Consider the following 25,194-nt stretch of genomic DNA (forward strand, 5'->3'; position numbering starts at 1 on the left):
CCCCAACCCCCTGCCCCAGGTCGGTACCCCTCCTGCACCCTAACTCCCTCCCAGAGACTGCACCCCAACCCCCTGCCCCAGGTCAGTACCCCTCCTGCACCCTTACTCGCTCCCAGAGCCTGCACCCCAACCCCCTGCCCCAGGTCTGTACCCCTCCTGCACCCTAACTCACTCCCAGAGCCTGCACTCCAACTCCCTGCCCCAGGTCGGTACCCCTCCTGCGCCCTAACTCCCTCCCAGAGCCTGCACCCCAACCCCTTGCTCCAGGTCGTTACCCCCTCCTGCACCCTAACTCCCTCCCAGAGCCTGCACCCCAATCTCCTGCCCCAGGTCGGTACCCCCTCGTGCACCCTATCTCCCTCCCAGAGCTTGCACCCCAAACCCCTGCCCCAGGTCGGTACACCCTCCTGCGCCCAAACTCCCTCCCAGAGCCTGCACCCCAATCCCCTGCCTCAGGTCAGTACCCCCTCCTGCGCCATAACTCCCTCCCAGAGCTTGCACCCCAACCCCCTACCCCAAGTCGCTACCCCCTCCTGCACCCTAACTCCCTCCCAGAGCCTGCACCCCAACCCCCGCCCCAGGTCATTACCCCCTCCTGTGCCATAACTCCCTCCCAGAGCTTGCACCCCAAACCCCCTGCCCCAAGTCGCTACCCCCTCCTGCACCCTAACTCCCCTCCAGAGCCTGCACCCCAACCCCCTGCCCCAGGTCGGTACCCCCTCCTGCGCCCTAACCCCCTTCCAAAGCCTGCACCCCAACCCCCTGCCCCAGGTCGGTACCCCTTCCTGTGCGAGCCTGAACCCCAATCCCCAGCCCCAGGTCAGAACCCCCTCCTGTGCCCTAACTCCCTCCCAAAGCCTGCACCACAACCCCCTGTCCCAGGTCGGAACCCCCTCCTGCACCCTAACTCCCTCCCAGAGCCTGCACTCCAACCCCCTGCCCCAGGTCGGTACCCCCTCCTGCACCCTAACTCCCTCCCAGAGCCTGCACCCCAGCCCCCTTCCCCAGGTCGGTACCCCCTCCTGCTCCCTAACTCCCTCCCAGAGCCTGCACTCCAACCCCCTTCCCCAGGTCGGTACCCCCTCCTGCGCCCTAACTCCCTCCCAGAGCCTGCACCCCAACCACCTACACCAGGTCGGTACCCCCTCCTGCACCCTAACTCGCTCCCAGAGCCTGCGCCCTAACCTCCTGCCCCAGGTCGGTACCCCTTCCTGCACCCTAACTCCCTCTCAGAGCCTGCACTCCAACCCCTGCCCCAGGTCGGTACCCCCTCCTGCGCCCTAACTCCCTCCCAGAGCCTGCACTCCAACCCCCTGCCCCAGGTCGGTACCCCCTCCTGCACCCTAACTCCCTCCCAGAGCCTGCACCCCAACCCCCTGCCCCAAGTCGCTACCCCCTCCTGCACCCTAACTCCTCCCCAGAGCCTGCACCCCAACCCCCTGCCTCAGGACGGTATCCCCTTCTGCCCCCTAACTCCCTCCCAGAGCCTGCACCCCAACCCCCTGCCCCAGGTCAGTACCCCCTCCTGCTCCCTAACTCCCTCCCAGAGCCTGCACCCCGACCCCCTGCCCCAGGTCGGTACCCCTTATTGCACCCTAACTCCCTCCCAGAGCCTGCACCCCCCCTGTCCCAGGTCAGCACCACCTCCTGCGCCCTAACTCCCTCCCAGAGCCTGCCCCCCAACCCCGTGCCCAGGGTTGCAACCCCCTCCCTCAGCCAAACTCTTTCCTGGAGATCGCATCCTGCACCCAAACCTGCTGCCCCATTCCTGAGCCCCCTTCCATGTCCAAACTCCCTCCTGGAGCCTGCACCGTCACCCCCTCCCACATCCTGACCCCCTCCCCCAGCCCAGAGTCCTTTGCTGCTCCCTGAACCCCTCATTTTTTGCTTCACCCTAGAGCCTGGACCCCCATCTGGAGTCCTCACCCCCCACTCCCACATCCCAACCCTCTACCCCAGCCCAGTGAAAGTAAGTGAGAGTGGGGGAGAGTGAGTGACAGAAAGATGGGGGGGCCGGAGTGTGTGTGGGGGGGAGCCCCATAAAAGGGGCAAGGCAGGGGCAGGGCCTCAGGGAAGGGGCGGGGCAACGGTGTTCAGTTTTGTGCAATTAGAAAGTTGGCAACCCTAACAGTGCTAAGGACACAGGTGAGATCCCATGATGGGCCAAGTTGTCTTCATAAATGGTGGTGGTAAAAGAGGTCTACCATAGACTAAAAATGCCTGGGATTTTTTTTACCATCTTTGGGTGTTGCAACTGGTTCATGAAAGCAAAAGTGGTTCCAAAAGACCATCATTTTGTTGCTTCTTTCTAAAAGCGGCAACACACTTGAGGAAGAATGCGCCCGGGGCTGACGTTTTTCTCCATGTCAGCAAGCTTACCCACTAGTGCGCTGAGTTTTCATCCTTTGTGGAAATGCCCTGCATTAATTTTGTACATGGTAAAGAGGGGAGAAGTTTTTCCACCTTTGCCCGTCCTGGGCATGCAGCCACGGCAGGGAAAACAGCTGGTTTGTTCTTAAATATCTTACAGCCATATAACAGCAGCAGTTTTCTGTTTCATTTTAGCTACAAAGGAAGTGAGTTGTAAGTTTGAAAGCTTTGCTAATATCTGAAAGGTCTAACAGTCATTTTTGTAATGTTGGATCAAGTTAAGATGTGTAAATTCCAATTTTAGGATAAGGAATTTGCCACCCTTAAAATATAATCAAGTATTTTTCTCCCCTTCCTCTAAATACTTAAACTGCAATCAGATTTTGGCTTTTGTAATTGTGGTTTTATGAAAAAGTGTCCGATCCTAGGTGGAACTGCTTCATAAAAGAGAGGGGTTGTATTGTGCTAACTGGGCCTAGAAAGTTACCTGAATTGGGAGCTGAATTGGGAGGCCTGAGTGAAGCTCATAAGACGTTGGAATAGCGTGACCAGATGTCCTGATTTTTGGATCTTTTCTTATATAGGGTCCTATAACCCCCCAACCCCTGTCCTAGTTTTTCATATTTGCTGTCTAGTCACCCTACGTTGCAATAACCAATAATAGCAAATGTTGATGGGGAAGGCGCAAGGAAATGAGACGGAGAAGCTGGATCAGTCTAAACCAGAAAGGCCACTTTGATATAACCCCAGGACCGTGCTGAAATCATGCTTGTTAAAACCAGATGACATGGAGCCAGAAGTTAATGACCCAAAATTGGAGTGTTGGAATTTAGACCTAACTGGCAAAATAATTCCACCCATCAATGCCCTTTTTGGGTCCTTAAAAAAACAGATTTTGGGTGAGGGAGAAATCAGGAAAGGAAAGAACAAAAAAAAGAACAGAAGGAAAGAGCAGATGGAGGTTACTGGAGTGAGCTTCACCATTGTGGCTGCCACCCCACCCTCCATCTCCTGGGACCCTGGATCTTCATTATCTTGAGAGACATCCTGAGACCAGACTGGCCAGAGAGAGGTACCCAGATCATATCATCACCCCTCCCAGCTCCATCTGAATCCCAAACTCCACCTGGGATCAAACGGGATCAGACTTTAACAACAACAGCTCCAGCCAGTCTCAGCTAACTTCTCTTTCCCCCAAAGGACAGTTACTACCATCTCTGATGTTCTCTAAGAGTCTGTCAGACAAAGGGGTTTTTCCTTCTGGAAACTCTCTCCAGCTACAGGGACAGGGAACAAGGGATGTTGTTATGAGAATCTCACTTAATACTTTACATTTCAAAGGCTTTATGTGTGTTTTCTTGTTTCTTTATCTTTAATAAAAGGTTAAAAGGACGTTTAATGGTGTGTTTGCTGTGATCCTAAGCAGGCTGAGGTCTCTGTACACCAAACTCTGGACCTTTCAAACACTGTTTAATGTTGGACAGTGGCTGGGTTATGTTAAAACCCTTGGCCCATATAGTCCATCTCCATTAATACAAGCGCTCCCTGCACCATGCTGAAGCTAGGTGGGCAGACACGATCCTTGGGTGTATAAGCCAGGGGATACCAAGTGGGAACAGGGAGGTGGGGTCATCTTGGAATATTGTCTTGGTTGAACTATGATTGGAGACTGTGTCCAGCTCTGATGTCCACATCTCCAACAGGATGTTGGCAAATTGGAAAGAGCTACAAGAACGAGCTGAGATCTGGAGATCCTGCCTGGTGGGAGAGCTCCAAGGAGATCGATCTCCTGAGATTTTAGTAGGCTGTAGTGAGGCAGTGGCTTCTCTCCAAGCCTGAGGGAGAGGGACCATTACACGTCCCTTGGTGGGTGGAGCCAAGCTCCCCTCAAGCCCTGCTCTGGAAGCAAAAGGATAGAACAGAAAGAGTAAAGAGAGGGCTGCCAGCTCAGGTCCAACACTACGAGCAGGTGAAAGGGGTGATTCTTGACGCACTCAACATCATGCCCCAAACCCTTCAACAGTGATTCCGGGTAAGCACCTATGCTCCTGGCACCCAACCAGGGAGGCGGCTGCAGCCTGAGTCGTGCTCTGCCGGCGAACTTGCAGAGCACGTGGCACTCGAACAATTTACCACATTCTCCCCCCTCGGGCAGGGCCTGGATCCTCTGCCACTGGCTGGCAATGATGAGTGTGGCAGTTTCCCTTATGAAGGATGTTTTGGCCACAGAGACCCCATCAGGCCCAGAGCTGAAGCACTGGGGATGACCCTGCCACAGGAAGAGAGGACTGACAGTCAAAAGAACAGGAGTACTTGTGGCACCTGAGAGACTAACAAATTTAGAGAATAACAAATTAACAGTACTCCTGTTCTTTTTGAAGACACAGACTAACATGACTGCTGCTCTGAAACCAGTCAAAAGAACATCTCCTGGCCTGAGACACCCCAAAGGGCAAGATATTATCAACCCTTGTTATGCAGCACCAGCCTTTCCAGGAGCACTAGGAGGCCTTGACCTGACGGAGAGGCCCCCAAATATGGGCCAGCCAATGCACTTGTCAAACTCTGAAAATTGTCCTGGATGCTTGGAACTTGGTCCCTGCTTCACCTGCGGCCATTTCAGACACCTGAATCATGACTGTCCCATGATGGACTGCAGCTTTGAAGAGGTCTGGACTGGGGAATCTCATGCCCCCAAAACAGCCCACCAGTAAGATGACAATCCCTGTGGACGTAGGCGGAATACAGGATGCCGCCCTTGTCAACTCTGGCTGTGGGCAGACTCTCATCCAGCAAGGACTCGTCACATCTGACCTGGCACTTGGGGTTATTCGGCTCCAGTGCATTTACGGGGAAGTGAAGCCCTATTCTAGCACCCAGGCCACTGTGACAATGAATGGGGTGGCCCAGGCCGTGCTGCTGGGCTTGGCACCAAGGCTGGCATACCTCATCATCCTAGGATGGGACTGAGGGGAGTTCGCACAAGTCCTGAGTGCTGCAAGCATGGGGACCCTCTTCAAGGGAGATTCCCTCCACAGAGTGGACAAGCTGCCCAAAGGCTCTGACCTGAACGACCTGCCAACCTCCACGTCACCAGCTTGCGAAGAGGCCCCAGCTGTGGGAACTGAGTTCAGCCAGGCTTAGCAGGAAGATGCCACACTTAGCTGGGCATACGAGCAGTTGGCCTGTGTCAACAAGGAAGTGAAGGAACCCCAGAGAGGGACCCAGTACCCCCTTTTTAATTGACAGGTGACCACTTCTATCGCATCAACCATGACACCCTGGACCCGAGACACCCAGACCCAGCTGGTCATATTGCGGTGCCAGTGATGCACAGTCCTAAAATTTGCCTGTGATATCCCTGTGGTGGGACATTTAGAGCACAAAAAGACCTTGGTCCAGACCCTAACCCAGTTCTCCTGGCTGGGGATACACCAGGACATAAACGACTACAGCAACCCGTGCCCCAAGTGTTAATTCATGGCACTGCAGGGCGCGCCAAAAGCCCCTCTCATCTCATTGCCGGTGATCAGGATCCCATTCAAGAGGGTCGCTATGGATCTCATGGGGTCCCTCACAAAGAGTGCCACGGGGTGCAAATATGTCATCATCAGCCTCGATTATGCCACCTGGTTCTGGAAGCTATCCCTCTGAAATATCACAGCCCGAACCATTGCTGGGAAACAAATTAAAGTCTTTGCTGGGGTGGGCCTCCCCAGGGAAATACTAATGGATTGTGGTGCGAATTTTACCTCAAGGCTGCTCCAACAGGTCTGTGATCTCGTACGGATCAAGAAGTTACAGACGTCTATTTACCACCCCCAGCCTGGTAGAATGGTACAACTGAACCCTCAAAGACACGCTATGGACGTGCCCTGCAGGGGAACTCTGCCAGTGGCATCAGCTTATTCCCAGCCCTGTGGCTAGCTGTTTCGGAGGTTCCACGTCCTCGACCACCTTCCATTTGAATTACTGTGTGGCCGCCAGCCACAAGCACTGCTAGATCTAACTCCTAGTGTAGACCAGGGCTGAGCTGCACTGATTTAGTGACACTGATTTAAAACCCCGTATTTACTTAAGCTGGTACAACTGTGTGTGTGGACACCCTGATGTGAATTGAAACCTGGTTTATAGCATGAGGGCTGGCTAACTCCACAGGGCCAGCTTTATATCAAAAATGGGGGTTTGAAGGGGTTTAAGTTAAATCTTGTCATCTGGCTGATTGTCCAGCGTGGTTTTACCACAGTGACCAACCTGGGTAGGAGCACTGGGGAGAGTGAGTGGGATGCGGTTTCTTATTTGACCAGGGGAGATGTCAATTTGAAGTTGAAAATCCCAAACTGGATTATTTTCAGAGACTGAAAATCCTGACCCACAGGCCCCTGCTATTCCAGCCTAGGCTCCAACCCCTCACAGCTCTGCCGGTGCCCCTCAATCTCGACTTGCAGACCCTGCTATCCCAGCCCTGAGTTACCCCACCCCCACAGCTCCAACTGACATTCCCACCTGGTAGATGCCCTTGGCTGATGTCAGCCCCCCTTGGGGAAGGGAGAGAGTCCCTGAGCCAGACCGAGATGGATGGGACCTTAGAGAAGAGCAAAAACAGCACTGCAATGTCTACAGCAGTTTGTGCATTTCCCATGGGCAGAGCAGGATGTAACCGCCTGGGGCTGAAGACTCTCCAGTTTGTGAGAGGGTTGGTGAATATGTCACAAGGCCTTTCCCCTCTAGGAGGTGCTGGTTCCGGTCCACCTCCAGGGTATAGGGGTTGGTGGTGTGACAGTCAGCAGCGACCCCCTAACAGCTAGTAGCCTTATAATAGCTGGCAACCATTAGGAGAAATTGGACACTTCACGGACACAGTAGCCTGAACTTTTGAACTGTCTTTCCTTATCAGTCTTGAGGCAGTTGAAGCTGGTCCTAAGCTGATTTTTGCTGAGCAGATTGCAGAAGTGCAGGGTTTGCTAACCACCAATCAAATGCTAACACGACCGAAGACTGTGTGTGAGTGTATATAAAAGATTCTTGGGTTTTGTATGGAGTAGAGTTTTTTGTACCAAGGTACAGAACTCTCCTTTCTTCTGCAGAATAAAGCAACCTTTCCTTATCCCTGTCTGGCTGTCATTGGCACTCAGCTAGGCGGACCCGACATTTTGGTAACAGTGGTGTAGGGTGGTGGGAATGGGACATGGTGCCTTTCCCTGCTAGATAAGCTGGGGGAAGGGAATATAAGGATCTAAACCACTGCAACTCAAAATAGTCCTAACACTTGCAACTCTGTATGAGGACAATTATTATAATCCAATCTCATGCTTCAGGGCATCCCCTGCAGGGGTAAGGCAGGAAGAGTTACGCTGGTGCCCCATTGGCTCCCTGTATTCTGGGATTTTCTCACCTTCCTTTGAAGCATCAGGGATTGTTCAAAGCTGGAAATGGAATGGAGTGGACCAGGGCTCTGAGGTGGGACCGCGAAACCTCTGTCCAGGTGCTGGGCCAGTAGGTCAGGCTGGCACGCTCAGGGTCCAATGGATCATAATGTTCCACATGGGGGAGGAATTTCCCCCCCAGGTCAGATTGTCAGAGGACCTGCGTGGGTCATGTTCCTCTGAAGCATGGGGAGCGGGTCACCTACTGGGATCATCTCTCATGAAATCAGTCCGCTGCCATTGCAGAGGGCTCAGGCATTGGCGCCCCCCATTTCCTCCTGTTCTTAGCTGGTGACCACAAGAGCTCAGATAACTAACTAACTAAAGCTATATATAAAAGGGCTGATACAAAGGCGTTATTGTGAGGCAAGGACCTCTGGATGCCAACTGGCAGAGGGCCCAGGAGTACAGAGATCTCCCCAAAACATCATGAAAAGCCTGTCACACTCATAATCATAACTATTCTGAGATGTAGGTATAGAAAATAGGGGAAGAGTTATGCAGATATGCAGAGAACTATGTCCTGTTGGTCTGTAGCTAAAAACAGGTCAGTCAAAGGGAGCCTTTCTTGAGACAAACTCCTCCAGATGGGATTGGAGACACTTGTCTCCAGGGGAGGCCATGTCATACAGTCGGAGTCTGTTAGATATAGAAAACCTCACCTGCCTTATAGGGACAGATTCAAGGAGCTCAACCTATTTAAATTAACGGAGAGAAGATTAAGGGGAGACTTGATCACAGACTATAAGTACCTAAGTGGGGAATAAATATCTGATAACGGGCTCTTCATCTAGCAGCGGAAGGTCTAACATGAGCAGATAGCTGGAAGGTAAAGCTAGACAAATGGAGACTGGAGATAAGGTGGATATGTTTAGCATTTGAAACTAATTAATTAATGGAACAATTTACTTAGGGTCGTGGTGGATTCTCCATCACTGACAATTTCCAGATCAGGTTTGGAAGTGTTTTTTTTAAAGATCTGCTCAAGGAATTATTCTAGGGATGTTCTCTGACCTGAGTTATAGTCAACACGAGAAGATCATAATGGTCCCTTGGAACTGGTGAATTCACATTGCTAATGAAGACCAGGTGGAGACTTGAGAAGGAAACTAGCAGAAGAGGTTAACAGCACCGGTGGGGCTACCTTATGGTGAAACTCAAAGGTCTGTCTGGTATATTAGGGGGGCAGAGAGACACTCTGGCATCTGTCACCTGGGAAGTAAACAGCAAATTCACGTCATGAAGAAGGGATTTCAAATGGACCTGGTTGAAAACGCTGGAGATGATGTCGGGTGCGATAAGTGTCTCTACCCAGGAGGAGAAGTTGTGAGTGAAATGTGGTCTCTAAAAGGCATGTGATGATGTTTGTGTTACATGTAGCTATTTGTCCCCATCTCTTGAGCTGCTTCTTATTTGACACTCTAGTCTTTCTTGAACACATTTCTTTCTGTTTTGTAATTGAACTCTACTGGTGTGCGTGACACAGGGATGGGGGCTCAGGTGAAACAGGTGAACTGGGGATACATCATTCCTTTGGGTGCCCAAAGACTGGCATTTCCATGGGGATCCTGTCATCAGGGGTTGGTGGGGGTAGGGAGCCAATAGCCAGCTGGTACAGGCAAGGCTCCCTCTCTCCAGAGACGGGGTAACCAGGTGACACACAGGCCTGAGCACCCCGAGAACCATCACATCTTAACATCTGTGCCTGATGAGGCCAGAAGGAACCATTATGACCAGTCTGAGCCCTGCATAACACAGGCCAGCGAATCCCCCCCGCCTGGGGTTCCAGCCTTGACCCAGGAGCTAAATCTCTCCCCACTGGAGCCGGTTGAACATTTCCAATGAAAACATTGTCCCCAAAGGGAAACAACCCACCATTGTCTCCACAGAGACCCCAACTGACAGGCTCCTCCTCGCTCCCTCCTGCTTTTCTTCTTTTGCCTCCATTTTTTACCTTTCTATAGACCCCAGATCAAGGAGAAAACAAAAGAAATTCAAAGCCAACAACTTGGTGAATGCTGAAAAATCAGTTCCTTATTTAAGCTTGACAAATGCGTTGCGTTTCGGCAGCAGATTCAACCCCTCAGTGAACCCAAAGCAGAATTCAGGCAATGGATTATAATGAGAAAAGACAGATGAAGAAGATGCAATGAAATCAGCTGCATTGCTAGTTAGATTTGGAGAGAAGCTGGGGAACAGGACACGGATGAGCTGTGTCTGCAAGCTGGGAGGAGGGCACTGAGAAGTGTTAAGCATGGATCTGAAGGGACAGATTTGATCCTATCGATTTCCAGGAGGTCAATGCAAGACGCACCCCAAGAAGCTCTCGCTCCTGTAGACACCCATACAACCCACACTAGGCACCACCCTACTCCTTCAGCACCTAAATGACTTTTCAAAGCTGGCCCTTTGTCTGCTATGTTCAGAAGAACTATACAAGATTTTGTCTGTTTTCTTTCAGACTGATTGTTGCCTCATGGAATTGTTAGGGATTGTCTGGCACAGGAAGGAAAATGAATATTGAAAGGCAGAAGCGTCCGATGTATGTGTGACTTTGAAACATTAAAATAAATAGTTTTAAAAAGGGGGGAAACCCAATCAATAGGCTGTTTTCATACAGGAAAGCAGTGTTAAAAATGAATAAAGCAAAGAGCCTCAGGTAAGCAAAGAATGACAGAAAATGTGGATGAGCTTCTACTGAATATGATGGAAGCAGCAGAGAAAGTAACAGACCAGAAATCTAAGAGCTGCAGCAAGTGTCCAGTAGAAAATAAGGAGATTGTCATCCTCCAATGAACCCCAAAACAGGGTGTATAAAGTGGGGTCATCATGGTGGACCTCAGAGTTTTGCTGAGCCCACCAGTGAAGCTGGTGAACCTAGAAGTGCTGCCAGATACTTGGACAGACCATGTTGTCCCGCGTCCTCTTGTGCCAGGCTTACCAGGCTGAGAAGAAGTGGGAGACTTCCTTTTGGAGGTTGGATCACTTGGTGTTTCTTTAATCTCAGTATCTGAAAGTTCCCCTGCTGTGTCTGCTCTCTTCGGAGCACATCCTAGAGGAACCGTCTCTTGCATTTTAACTAAGCAATGCCATTACCATGTTTCTCCATCCTCAGCCCAAGTCAATGGCCTCAGAGAACCACCAAAAATAAAGTAAGCAACTGCTTTTTCTAGTTTATACTAGTGCCTTTCCAAATCCCCCCCCTACACACACACACACACACACACACACACTAGAAAACGCAGGGACCAGGTTAGTAGGATGCCTTCAGACAAAGTGCTTCAGAGAATTACTTAAAGTGTGACAAATGTATTGGAGAGACTGAAGAACTGATGATTATAAAAAAAGGCTTGGTCAACACTACATATTTACTTTAGTGTAACTATGTCATTAAGCCAGCTAAGTGGTTGGTCTAGAGTATAAGTCCTGGGCCTCAACACTGGTCTATCTATGACCATTGAGTGTCAGAACACATGTGTATTTTGGGTTCAGTACATCCCTAGTGTGAAAGTAGAATGAATTATATAGTAAGAATAGAAAGGATTAAAGAAATGCTGTCTGTACTTTTAAGCAAAATTGTTGGAATGTTGCAACCAGGTGTCAGGAATACAGACATTAACATAGAACAATTGCACCGTTTAAGGGCAATTGGTGAAGCATTAGCCTTAGATCGATAACAGTTGGTAAGGAAATAGGATATGCATGCTGTGCCCCAGGTGAATTTTACTGTTTTGCTTTCTTTGTCCCTTTGTCTAATTCCCGCTCTTTTATCTCTATAAATAAGACTGTTTGGGCCTTGCATGGCCACTCACATATTCTGAATGTTATTGGCAGAGCGCTGCGCTAATAAACAGAGTGGTCTGACAAATTGTGAGTCCTGATTCTAACTTTGACACTAGGATATCTGGTGTATCTAACCTTTGATCTGTAGAGCTGATGATTATAAACTTTGTTGACTTTAGAAGTACTTTCCAGGGTGAAAATAGACCTGAGAAAAGTTAAGCATTAAATTGAGAACACTAATGCTCCCTGGACTCAATAATACAGGGTAACCCTAATTACATTTCGTTCAGACATGGACAGCAAATGCAGTTTGCTAGATTTCAGATTTCATATCTACTCTGGCACCTTGGCAAATCCATGGTATTGACCCTTGTTCTCACTTACAACACTGCAGGGATTTCTCTGGTTTCCACTGGCACTCGACTCTGAAGGAGCCCAAAGCAAATTCTCGGCTGTGACTAACAGTACCAATTGGATAGGGAATATGCCGTTCAATCACGGACATTATTTGGCAGGAGGTTTGGGGAAGGCTGTGAAGGAGGTGGATGGATGAGAATGGAGAAGTGGCAAGGGGAGAAGTTTGGGCCGGCCGTGTGTCCTCATCATTAAAGCTCGTTGAGATATTGGTTTTGAGGGAAAATTGGATTGTTTTGCAAAAGGAAAATATTCCCAGCAAGTGTCACCTTCCCTCAAAAACAGGGTCATTTTTTTGGTCAGAAGACCTTAAAATGCTTGGCTACAAATAAAACATTGTCCAGTTTTCAGCAAATATATTTTTGTTTCCTTTGGCAGTGTTTTGCCAAGAATTTTTCAGTTTGGGGCATGTTTTTGCCAATTTTTTCAGGTTTCAGCTCTTTTCTGTCCAATTTTCTGAGGTTTCAGCAGCTTTTAGTCAATTTTTTTGTTGTTGTTTTGTTTTTTCAATAGAGAATCCAAATTTTACACTGGAAACTCAAATCCCACTTTCAGACCAACTGTAATAATAATAATAGGAAGGAAAGGACATTTAATTAAACCCTCTACATTGCAAACAAGATTTGGGTAAAGCTAGGAACAGGAGGAAAAACAGGAGGAGGAATGTTGGGGATTCTGGGAGAAATTCTGGGCAGCTCGGGGAAAGATCTGAAGGGACAGTACTAGGCCAAAGAAGCTCACATGCACACATTCAGGCTATCATCATGGTGCTGGCATCCTCCATCCTCACAGATGCTCAGACCAGAGACAGAGGGATGTGGTCGGGTGGGTTATTTTCTTTGGTGAACTGGATGTCCCTGCAGAACAAGACAGGCTCCTGGCCTATGCCGAGGCGGTACTGCCAGATATGCAGGTTCTTTTTGGGCTCCAGGGTCCTCTGAATTGACTCCTTTTCTTCTCGGGCTTCGGTCCAGTCATCCTGCCACGTGTGGACATTTCTCCCACCATGCTCGAACTCAAGGGAGAACTGGAGCTGGGCGATGAGCTTGGTGAGCTCTCCAGCTCTGTAGGACAACTCAGCAGATATGCTCCAGTTGCACTCGACGCTGAACATGTACTGCTTGGCATAGCCCACCTTGTGGATGATCTTGTCAGACCAGATGATGGGGGAGTCGGAGTCGTTGTGCAGGATCTTTGTGCATTCCCAGCCGGCAGAGGAGATGCTCTTGGTGAGGGTCACACCCCGCCTCCCCTGGGGAAGAAATTCAGCACGTCAGAGCGGATGGAGTAGAAGGAATTCAGGCTGGCAGATCTCATCTCATTGTACAAGTAGAACTGAGCCCCCCACTTCTCGTCCACCTGGATCAGGGTTAGGAGGTAACCAATCCCAAAGTAGTAGAGCTCTTTTGTGCCTTCGGGGTGCAGGATGACGTTTCTTTCACCTTCAGCTGTTCTCAAATCAGTCACCCACCGCATTTCACCCTGGTTTTGGAAAATGATGAAGAATCCAAAACCAGTCTGCCCATAGTGGTCCCTGCTGCAGCACCTGGGATGCAAGTCAAAGACCTGGGGCTTTTCATCCATGCTCAGGTCCTTCACCACCTGGTAGGAGCTGCCTTTGAGGATGTAGATATTGGGCTCCCTCCCGCTGCCCACATAGTGATCCCCACCCTGGCACGCAGGGTGCAGTCTCTGGATCTTGATGTTGCGCCCGTTCTCAAGGAGCTCTGTCTGCAGGTAGCAGCCCAGGTCGGAGCAGACGATGCAGTCTCCATTGTCATTACGGAAGATGTCCGTGTCCAGGGAGTCCTTCCGAGGAACCAATGATCCAGTGACTGGCCTGGAGCCCTAGGGTGGGGATAAAGTGGAGGGAAGGGAAGGAAGCACTTGGCAGAAGGATCAAGGCAGTTTGAGACAATCATATGCACGTGGGGTTGGACTAGGAGATATCAGGGAACTTCTCTGTTTCTATTAAGGGAAAAACTTTTCAGTGACACCAGGAGTGAATCCCTCAGGGCAACAACAACTTCTCTTCACTCACCCCAGTGGAGCTACGCACGATATACAGCAGCTGGAGGAGACTGGTCCAATGACACCAATGGAGCTAGGGATGTTTGATATTAGCTCATCTGATCTTTTGTGAATCTTTCATGCTTAAAGACCCCCTGGTTCCAACAGTCACCAGGCACCTGGAGCCAGTGACGTAGCAAGGTTCTAACATCAGGGGGAGCGAACACATAAAAAAAGGCGACACTCGACATATCAAATTACTAATTACATACTTTTAAATTCGTTATACATATTTATTTTATACTTAAAATAAAAACACAAGAATGATCCAGCCACGGAAGGGTTTGCACAGCCGGCATTTCGCAGGAGAACTTTAGATTATACTTAGATATACTTTAGATCAGGGGTCGGCAACCTTTCAGAAGGTTCACTCTAATTTAAGGTTTCATTTATTCACTCTAATTTAAGGTTTTGTGTGCCAGTCATACATTTTAATGTTTTTAAAAGGTCTTTCGCTATAAGTCTATATATAACATAACTAGCGTTGTATTGTAAAATAAACAAGGTTTTCAAAATGTTTAAGAAGCTTTATTTAAAATTAAATAAAAATGTTGATCTTACGCTTCTGGCCTGCTCAGCCCGCTGCTGGTCTGGGGTTCAGTTCACCTAGGCTGGAGCGGACTGAGTGGGGCCTGCGCCTGGGACCCTGGCTGGCAAGGGTCCAGCAGCCTGAACCCAGACCGGCAGTGGGCTGTGCGGGGCCAGCACCTGGGATCCCAGGGTGGCGGTGGGGATGTGGGCGGTGCAAGAGTCAGGATGGGGGGGGTGCATGGGATGTGGGGGGGCTGGGTATGTGGGGGGGTGCAAGGGTCAGGGCAGAGGGCTGAGGGCATGTGAGGAGGGGTGCAGGTGTCAGGGCAGGAGGGGGCTGTGTATGTGTGGGGGTGCCAGAGCCAGGGCTGGGGTCCTGGGGGGAGTGAAGGAGTCAAGCAGAGGGCTGGGTGACTATGAGGGTGGTACAGGGCTCAGGGAAGGGGCCTGGGGGATATGCAGGAGCATGTTCTGCTCCACACAGAGCCAGACACGCTGCCCCATGGGAGCACGCAGCCTTGGCCCCCAGAGCTCCAGGGGAGGGGGGAAGGCAGGGGAGGGGCCGGTGGCTTGCTGTGCTCTGCCGGGCCCTCCGGCCCGGAAGCACAGACCCCATGGCTTGCCACGCCAGAAAGGTGGAGCCATTTGCCATTACACAGCTATGCTTCTGCCCCCTGCCCCTGCAGGGGGAGCGGGAGTGGAGAAGAGCAGGCCGGGCCGGGCTGGATTTTTAATGGCACACTGCTCCATCAGGCAGCAGCGTGCCATTAAAAATCAACTTGCATGCCGTCTTTGGCAAGCGTGCCGTAGGTTGCCGACCCCTGCTTTAGATTCTAGAAAGTAAATGACAGATTACAGTAGTTTATAATTGTCACAGGTTTTTAAAAAATACGGGCCATTTTTTCCAGTTACTAATTTCATTTTAAAATCAATCAATGAAATGCACTTCATGTATAATAGATCGTGGTACTAAAGCCACCAAAAAGGCATGACAAATACAAGTTTTATGAGAATTGGTGAGCAAAGATCTCATAGCTCTTCGGGGTTGGACAAAGCAGTAATTTCCCTTAAAGTAGCTTTATTCATGTTTGTTTTTTTTAAAACAGAAGTTATCTCTACGACAGGTTGGCAGTCTAACATTTTTGGAACACTGAGTCCTGAATGTTAGGGGGTTTTACCCAATTTAAGCTGTACACACACTGCTTAATTTGTGCAAGGGTTTGCCAAGGCTGAGTCCCAGCACCTGTAGGCTTGGCAATTCATAGCCCTGGTACCTTTGGGCTTGCTGTGTCAGCTATGAAAATTAAAAAATTGCTTGAGCCCTGGCACCTTTCATTACGAATTAAGCACTGATCTAGGGACATTTATTATTCTTTTTAGAGCCTCGCCTCGTAGAGGACTGTAAGTATATGAGAATCTCAGCTATATTAACAACAACAAATACAAGATACCAGCCCTTGTAGGAGAGGGGCAAAGCTGGAAAACAGGAACCCTAAAAGCTCAAAAACCAGAAGGCAAATAAAAAGAACCCCAATTGTATTATATTTTAAAATCTCATGATTTTAAAGCCAATCTTGAGATATTTGGGGGCTTGCCTCATGATTGTTTGAGTACTTGGTGTGAGCACTAGTAAGGGAATCACCTGCTTTTCAAGGCCATCCAGGATATATCCTTATGAAAAATCAAGGACAAAGGTTATTGTTGGGAGACCTGGCACCATAAGACGTTGCGTGGTAAGTCACAGGCACTGCTCGGAAACCAGGAAAGATGAAATCCTGCCCCTTCCCCTATTGAAGTCAAGGACAAACCCCTCATTGATCAGCATGGACAGAGACAGGCTCCCCCCAAGCAATGCTTGATGGGCAGCAGGGTCCTAACATACCACCTTGGTGCAGGACTTTAGGCCCCAAAAGGTGCCCCTTAATACAGACCAGGTGTTCTGGGGACGGAGTCAGCCCAGCTCCCCTCCCCGTTGACCCTTTGTACGGCCCCGTCAGCCCAGCTTGGATCAGAACTGAGCGTTGCGAGAGCTATTTCCAGTGGAGACAGGCCGGGGGAACGTGCTCGGGCGGGGGCAGGAAGGAGACTGCTGCGCGGGACATTGGGTCAACACCTATTCAGATGGAAGAGTACTTACCTACGGAATAACCACCACCATATTCAGCAACACCTCCTGTAAGCTAGGCATTTGTTGGAGGTCTCACCTTTAAGTCCTGAACCTGGCCAAACCATGCTAAGGTTGTGAGAGCTGACAGGATGCCAGCCAAAGGTAGTATTGTTGTAGGCAGGCCACTTCCCATTTGAAAAGCTTGTCTTCCAATTTTTGCCCCACACTGTTTGCCCACCCTAGAAATTCCACTAAACAATTTGCCTTGAGCAGAGATAACAGTGAGGGGCTCTTTGGTTCTTTGTGAGTCTCACTTGGCCGAGTACAGAATCCCTGCACTTTCAGTCCCTGCAAACGGTCTCTCACCGCCTGCTTGGGAGTGCAATTTAAAGGACGTCTCTTTTTAGGCAACCATAGTATAATTTTACCACTTGACTGCTGATAAATGAATGCCCTAGGTGCATGTGGTAGCTTATCTTTTGTGCTGTGGCACTTAGCAGTTATGGCCCTGCATGTCACTGATTTTGTATCAGCAGGACAATCAAGGAGTCACAAGATAGGACCTTATTGACCAGCATTAATTCAGACAGTCTGTATAGTGGAGTTGTTTTCCACGTCCAGGATTGGTCATGTGCGGATGTGAGTTAGGGGCAAAAAATTGGCATCAGTTCCCTTCTCCCACCAGGTATAATTAACAAGGAGAATTAAAAAACCTGGGACCAGAAGTGAATCAATCATGTCTCTGACACTGGAAGGTAATCAGTCACCTAAAAGCCTTTGAAAAACAAGCCAGATATACGCCAAGTAGCTTTAGGGTTGCCAATCTCCAGGAATTAAATGTTAATCTTTAATTAAAGATTATGTCATGCGATAAAGCCTGCAGGAATATATGCAACCAAAACCGGCATCTCTAGGCCTTAAACCTACAAGTCCCCTGTTACTGTCTGGAGAGTGCTAAATCTATTTGTTCTGTGCCATGCTGAACGCTTTCCCCTGTTTGTATTTTCTCCTGTTCTGAAGTGATTCACAAGAATAATAATAATACATTAATGATAGCTAGGATGCTTCAGAGTGGGCCTGAAGGCCCACAAGATAGGCTGAGCAGGTGATCACATGCTTGATGCATGAACAGGGGGGCTCAGAAGGTGGGTGAATGAAGTCAGCAAGCAGGAGCTGGGTGGATAAACCCCCCCCTTGCACTCAAGGTTGGGAAGTGCGGATAAAAAAGTTCTCAGTATTGGTAAGGAAGCTGCTTGTGTGCCAGGAACTGCTCAAGGCCATGAATTTTGTGATCAAATGCATCACCAGGTGCCCTTAATTAACCGCAGGCAATTAAATGCTTTAACTGTGATGAAAACTTGCTTCTATACATTTGTGCTGTATTGAGGAAAGCGAGGGGCTGGTTCTGGTTCTCTGTGGCTTGTGTGCATCATCAGTCAAGAACTTGGCTTTGGACTTTGCTGGGTTGCCTGTCTCTCTTGCGGTCAGACAAGGAACCTGAAAAGTCTGGGACAAAGACAACCGGGACAATGACTAACAAAAAGACTCTGCTTTGGCAAGGCAGACATGGTTCAACCTGTGAATCACGCTGGAAGTGTTTCATTTGAACTACCCTGCAGCAGGCAAAGCCCAAAGCAGGCCCTGCCCAGGGGGGAAAGCGGCTCCCGGATGCTCTGTTTGCTTCTGGGCTAAGAGCTGGGGCTGACTCACATCGGCCGCTCAGCTGTGTGAAGATCGGACCGCGAGGGCTCAGGAAGCCAAGCTACAAGCTGGGGGGAAAAGCAAGAGCTGGGGCGGCGTGTGCAGCCCCCGGCAGGCGGGGGGGGACCCTGCAGCGGCGCTGAGCTGCCTCCACGAGCCTGCTGCTCCTCAGCCCCCCAGCCCGGCAGAGCCCACCCCCGCGGGGCGGGAGCCCCCTCCTGCTGGCCGGGAGCCGGCTCCGGCCCTGCTCCCCCCCGCGGCTCCGCTGCTGCCCGGGACAGGAACGGGGCAGCGCTGGGAAGTGGCTGCAGGGAGATCTGCACGGGGGGGCATTGTCCGGGGGGAGGGGCAGGGGAAGGGGAGAGCCCGGGGTCCTGCCCCGGGAGGATCCCGCCTCCCCCAGGATCCCAGTGACCATCCTTGGTCTGTGTGAGCTCAGCACGCCCGCCTCCCCCCGCGTGAGGACGAAGGGCAGGGCAGGGCTGCCCTGCCTGGAGAGAGGGCGGTGAGGAAATACCAGTGGTGATCCTGGTGAATGACTCGGGGCCCAGCAAGGGGGCCGCAAATGAAATTGAAAAGAAAACAGGGCACCTAAGTTCCCTCAGTCTGACCTGGGCTCACCCCTCCCAACCTCCCCTGACGGTGCCCCTCATTCCAGACCTGCAGCCCCCCGCTAGCCCAGCCCTGGGTTCCCCAACAGCTCTGCTGGTGCCCCTCAGTCCCAACCCGCAGCCCCCTGCTAGCCAAGCCTGCCCCCTCAGCTCTGCCCTTCAGTCCCGACCCGCAGCCCCCTATTAGCCAAGCCCGCCTGCCCCCCAGCTCTGCTGGTGCCCCTCAGTCCCGACCCACAGCCCCCTGCTAGCCAAGCCTGCCCCCTCAGCTCTGCCCTTCAGTCCCGACCCGCAGCCCCCTATTAGCCAAGCCCGCCTGCCCCCCAGCTCTGCTGGTGCCCCTCAGTCCCGACCCACAGCCCCCTGCTAGCCAAGCCTGCCCCCTCAGCTCTGCCCTTCAGTCCCGACCCGCAGCCCCCTATTAGCCAAGCCCGCATGCCCCCCAGCTCTGCTGGTGCCCCTCAGTCCCGACCCACAGCCCCCTGCTAGCCAAGCCCGCCCCCCCAGCTCTGCTGGTGCCCCTCAGTCCCGACCCACAGCCCCCTGCTAGCCAAGCCCGCCCCTCCAGCTCTGCCAGTGCCCCTCAGTCCCGACCCGCAGCCCCCTGCTAGCCAAGCCTTCCCCCCCAGCTCTGCCCCTCAGTCCCGACCCGCAGCCCCCTGCTAGGCAAGCCTGCCCCTCCAGCTCTGCCCCTCAGTCCTGACCTGCAGCTCCCTGCTAGCCAAGCCCGCCCCTCCAGCTCTGCCCTTCAGTCTCGACCCAAAGCCCCCTGCTAGCCAAGCCTGCCCCCCCAGCTCTGCCCCTCAGTCCTGATCCGCAGACCCCTGCTAGCCAAGCCTGCCCCTCCAGCTCTGCCCCTCAGTCCCGACCCACAGCCCCCTGCTAGCCAAGCCCACCCCCCACCCCAGCTCTGCCAGTGCTCCTCAGTCCTCACCTGCCATCCCCTGCTAGCCCAGCCCTAGGCTGGCTGGTCATGAGGAAGATACTGTTAGGAGTTGTGTTTGCAGTCACTGGCCCTGTCTGGGTGTCTCCCGCTGGGGTGGATGGAGCTGGGCATTTCTGTTGAGGATCCCCCACCCCATGAGTTGCTCACAAAGGAACCAGGGTATAACAGGCAGAGTTGGGCATTCCCTCCACCTTCCCCCGCCCCGATCTGCCTCTCTGGGCGTCACCAACATGCCCTGTTCTTCCCTGGCTCCCGGAATGCAATTCCCCCTTCCCTGCAGCCTACAGGGAGCCCAGAACCAGGTGGCCTCTCCGTGGCTGGACCACCTGTACCCGGATTGTCCTGAGGCTTGTGCTCTGCCTCAGTGGCTCTCGACCTTCCCCGACTGTCCCCCTTTCAGGACTTTGATTTACGTCCCCCCAAGTTACCCCTCACTCAAAAGCTACTTGCTTACAAAATCAGACATCAACATACAAAAGTGTGGCAGCCCATGACTCCTGAAAACGGGCTTCCTTTCTCATTTTTACCAGAGTGCCTTTTACGTACAGCCTGTTGTACAGTCCATATGTAGAGCAGTAGAAACAAGTCATTGTCTAAATGAAATTTTAGTTTGTACTGACTTCGCTAGTGCTTTTTATGTAGCCTGAAAACTAGGCAAATATCTAGATGAGTTGATGTACCCCCGGAAGACCCCTGCATACCCCTAGGGGTACACTTACCCGTGACTGAGAACCATTGGGCTATATCAGTGGTTCTCAACCTTTTTTCATTTGTGGACCCTTTGTCTGTATACATAGTGGAATTCTGTTCAGTCAATTTTCAGTCTAAGTCTTCTGTGGACCCCTGTCAACATAGTTTGTGGGGCCCCAGGCCTCTGCAGACCACAGGTGGGGAACCACTGGTCTACATTGGCCTGGGGAACAAGAGTCCCAGCTCAGCCTGGCTCATCCAAGCAGCATTGCCAACTCTCATGATCTTGTCATAAGTCTCATGATAATTAGTGTTTTCCTTAAAGTCCCAGCTCCTGGAGTCAAGTGGATCTGTGATGATTTCAGCCATCATTCTTAAAGGAAAAGTAAGTTTCTAGCCCTTGTGGCTGTGGAGAAAGCTTCAGAATGTGCACCCTAAAGGCTCAAAAAGCAGACGGCAAAGAAAAAGAATCCCAGATCTATTATTTTCACAAAATCTCACGATTTTTGAACCTTTGGGGTAGGCAATACTGAACTGCTAAGTGTTAGAGGGCTTTCCCTTCACCCTCCCACTTCCCTGGTTCTTGTCACGCAGACAGCAAGCAGCAAAAGACCGGAAGTCCCAATCAAAGAGACTGCAATGTTTATTGGGGTTAGTTTCCAAGCAAGCATATTCTGAAGCCCTTCCCACCAGCCAGACTTATCTCTATACACTGATAGAGTCTGTTCCCCAGTGTTCCCTTCCCGGCTACGACGCCGCAGAGCATTTACCCCACGTCCCTCTATCCAGCTCGGACACCGCAGAGCATTTACCCCATGTCCCCTTTCCCAGTGAGGCTGTACAGCGTTGCCTGTGTCCCTGTTCTCCACCCTTAACAAACATGATTCCAATTTCCCTTCCACTTCCTGTTTGACCCCAGTTTATACAGTAATATTCTCAGCTATACCTTAACCAATCACTGTACTGAAATGTAACCAACCAATCCTAACTCATTGTAAGATAATTCTCTAACCCATTATATCCCCCTACCCTAATTAACTTACACCCAGCAAAATTAATTCTACAGCAGACAGAAGCAATTAGAGACCCAGACAGCTTAACAATAGAACAGTGGGGGCCATAAAGATAAAACAGACAGAAATGAGGGTTTCACAGCCACTGATAAGTGATTTCTTGCCAGACCAGATGCTGTCAAACTAAGTTCTCTTTAACCATCTTAAGATTTGTCTCTTTATCTGGTGGTGATGGGCACTATCAGGACAGGATCGTCTTCCTAACAGCCCAGTCCCACCCTATTTCAGTGTGGTTGGTTTGGGACGGGAGGATGTGACCATTCCTTTCCCAGCTTATGGCTGCCTCTGCTGCTTAGCCAAAGAACCAGGCCTCAGCCTACCCTAGTGATCAAAGGCCCAGACACAGGCGGACTGTGATTTTGATTCTTTGTTTTATACCCCTGTAACTACCTAAGTGATAAAAATACACTTAAGTTCTTAAAGTACAGGCCTTCCCAGGCAGGCCTGAATATTTATATCCTAACACTAAGGAAAGTCAGGCAAAGCTGGACGTGAAGAGCTGGGATGATGCAGATTGGCTATGCTAAGGTCAAAGGAACAGAGCTCAGGGGTTTGCATGGCTCACGGCAGGGCCCAGGCCGGCTTGACAAGGAGCTGAAAGGGCCACAGGATGGGAGGGTCTTGCTTAGCACACGCAGGGGCAGCTCTAGGCGTTTTGCCACCCAAGCACGGCAGGCAGGCAGTGGGACCAGCGGACTCTCTGCAGGCAAGCCGTCCCCCCCCCCCGCGGCTTGCTGCCCCAAGCACGCGTTAAACAGCTGTGAATATGCAGGTTTAAATCCTCTTTCGCTCCAGGCCACCATCCCCGTTTTTTTAGTTTTTCTAATGCCTCTTCCTGTTTTGGATGATCACAGTTGAACCATGTATCCATCCTAAAAGGAGATACTGCTTCTGCTGAGGGATTTCCAGAACCCATTTATTTTCTGGTTTTGCCAGAATTAGATATCGCTCCTTTCTCAAGATACAAGGACTTATGTCTCAGGACCTTATGTTACTACACTGCCTATTAATTTCATCTGGTGACCCCTAGTGACACTATCTGATTAAAATATGACTATAGATCATTGTTGCAACCACCGTTCTACATTTGCTCCAAATCTTGTACAAAGGTTGTCAAGTGAGATGTCTTTGAAAAGGTTATGATTTGCTGGTTATGATTATGCTATCTGGATACATGTATCATTTTTGTATTTGAAGTTATAAGTGTAACCCTTCTGCCCCTCTGAGTTGGCAGCAACAAGGACCAGGTTCAGCGTCCGGGGTTCTGTTTCAATAACACAATGCAAAACCGGCTCGAGCCCCCACCCAGTGACCTGGGACAATTACATACCACCCCTCAGGCACCTCTAGGAGGCAATACTTCCCCTCTCGCAAGCATGGAGTCCAAGTGTAGCAAAATCCTTTTAATAAAGGAGAGAAACAATGCAGCATTATGCTGGGAAACACCTCAAACAGGATTCATAACACAAACCATGAGCAAAAACCCACCAAGTAAGTTTTGGCAGTGTCCTTTTCCCCTCAGGGTCTTAAGTCCAATCACCCCAAAGTCCAACAACCCAAAAGTCTCTGTCCCTGGTCAGTGCCGCCCCAGAGTTCAAAAGTTTATCTGCAGAGTTTTACCCCCCCAGCGTGGGTGGAAATGGGGCGGGGACACACAGGGTGTTAAGGGGCACCTTACGTGGTCCAAGGCTGACTGCCCCGCCTCTCCATGGAGTTCTGTTGCAGCCTTCACCACAACCGGCTCAACTCCACCAGCCCCACCGCTCAAGACAACCTGCAAACCGCTCCACGCCGCTTGCTCGCTGTTCCGTGGGCCACTCCAGCCATCCCACAAACGGCTCTGCTCTACGTTCCGTGGGCTGCAGCAACCATCCTATTCCGCTCCTAAAATCTAAAGGTTTATTCATAGAAAGAAAGGAAGCTGAGAGTTACAATTGGTTAAATGGAATCAATCACATACAGTAATGGCAAAGTTCTTGCTAACTGTTCCACTCTGCCAGCCGCTTAGCAATAGATCTTCAGGCTCCCCCACTAGTTAACGCAGCACTCGGTGATCTCAGCTCAGTAAGTTTAGCTCTTTTAGTGATTTCAGCTTGTAGTAGGGGAGCCCCATTGGCCCAAAGTGAATTCAGCTCAGCTCAGTAGTCTCTAGCTAGACTCTTAATGGAATCAAAATTAACTCTGCTATTTAACAGTGGAGAGAGAAGGTACAAAGGGTGTTCCAGGTCCTCAAAAGAGGACCCATAGCATCAGATACACATACTAATCCCCAACCTTTTTCTATACACTGTGTTTTGGAACCCATGTCCCTTGTCTAGCGAGTGTCAGGGTAGAGCTCATCCTGACTCTGTTTACATAAGTATTGGCTCTATACCTGGATTTCAAATGTTGGCTCTTGGGGTAGTGCCCAGCACATCTTGGAGGAACTATTCAAGCTAAGTGGTTCATCAAGAAACACTTGGTTGACAATGGACTATGGGAGATGCCCATCTACACTGAGTGGGCTGTCATGTAAACGTGCTGTCTGGAGTCTAGGTAAATGGCTTCCTGCAATGAGTGAGGGAAATTGGGCATGAACATGTGACTTGCCCATATGACTCCAAACTCCATCTTGTTGCTGTAATTTTCCACAGTAAGAACAATGGGATGCCCTCCACATGGCAAAAGTTATAAAAGGCCTTGGAAACACCTCCAATTTGTCCTCAGTCCTACTTCTTACCTCTGGAGGGATCTTGCTACAAATTGAAGCTCTGAACAAAGGACTGAATGATCCATCCCAGCTGGGGATGTTCCAGAGACTTGATTTAAGCCTGCAGTTTATTCCATCACTGCTACAAACCTGAACCAAGAACTTTGCCATTACTGTATGTGATTGATTCCATTTAACCAATTGTAACTCTCAGCTTCCTTCCGTTCTTTCTTTCTCTTTCTTTCTTTCTTTCTTTCTTTCTATGAATAAACCTTTAGATTTTAGATACTAAAGGATTGGCACCAGCGTGATTTTTGGGTAAGATGTAAGTTATATATTGACCTTGGGTATGTGGCTAGTCCTTTGGGATCAGAAGAAGCTATTATTTGATTAGACTGGTTGTACAGAACCACTCGTCTCTGAATCCAGTGTTTTTGGTGGTGATATAAGAACTGAGGAAACTGCTTTTATGTTTTCTTGTTAGCCAGTGTGGTGAACCAGGAGTTAACTTTTGTGGCTGGTTTGGTCTATCTTATAAAAGAAGAACCATTACGTTTCGGTTGTGTTTGCCCTATTTCTCAGCAGTTCTTCCTGAATTTGGCATCCTCAGTTGTGATCCACTAAGGCCCAGTTACACCTAGTTCTTGTGTTATGAAGAGGAGTAAATAACACTTCCTTCTTTACTTTCTCCACACCAGTCATGATTTTATAGACCGCTATCATATCCCCCCTGTAGTCGTGTCTTTTCCAAGCTGAAATGTCCCAGTCTTATTAATCTCTCCT

At 50.3% G+C, this 25,194-nt stretch overlaps 1 long non-coding RNA gene across 1 annotated transcript; it reads right to left on the minus strand.

Annotated features, from left to right (window-relative positions):
• Positions 1–3,825: 3,825 nt before the first annotated feature.
• LOC115637952 lies at positions 3,826–12,182 on the minus strand. Its single transcript, XR_003997378.1, has 4 exons — positions 12,004–12,182; positions 11,715–11,721; positions 11,024–11,156; positions 3,826–3,836 (listed from the first exon to the last, which is right to left on the minus strand). It is a non-coding gene; the product is annotated as an uncharacterized LOC115637952 (long non-coding RNA).
• Positions 12,183–25,194: the final 13,012 nt, after the last annotated feature.

Source organism: Gopherus evgoodei, chromosome 21, assembly GCF_007399415.2.
Source record: "Gopherus evgoodei ecotype Sinaloan lineage chromosome 21, rGopEvg1_v1.p, whole genome shotgun sequence".
NCBI lineage: Eukaryota > Metazoa > Chordata > Testudines > Testudinidae > Gopherus > Gopherus evgoodei.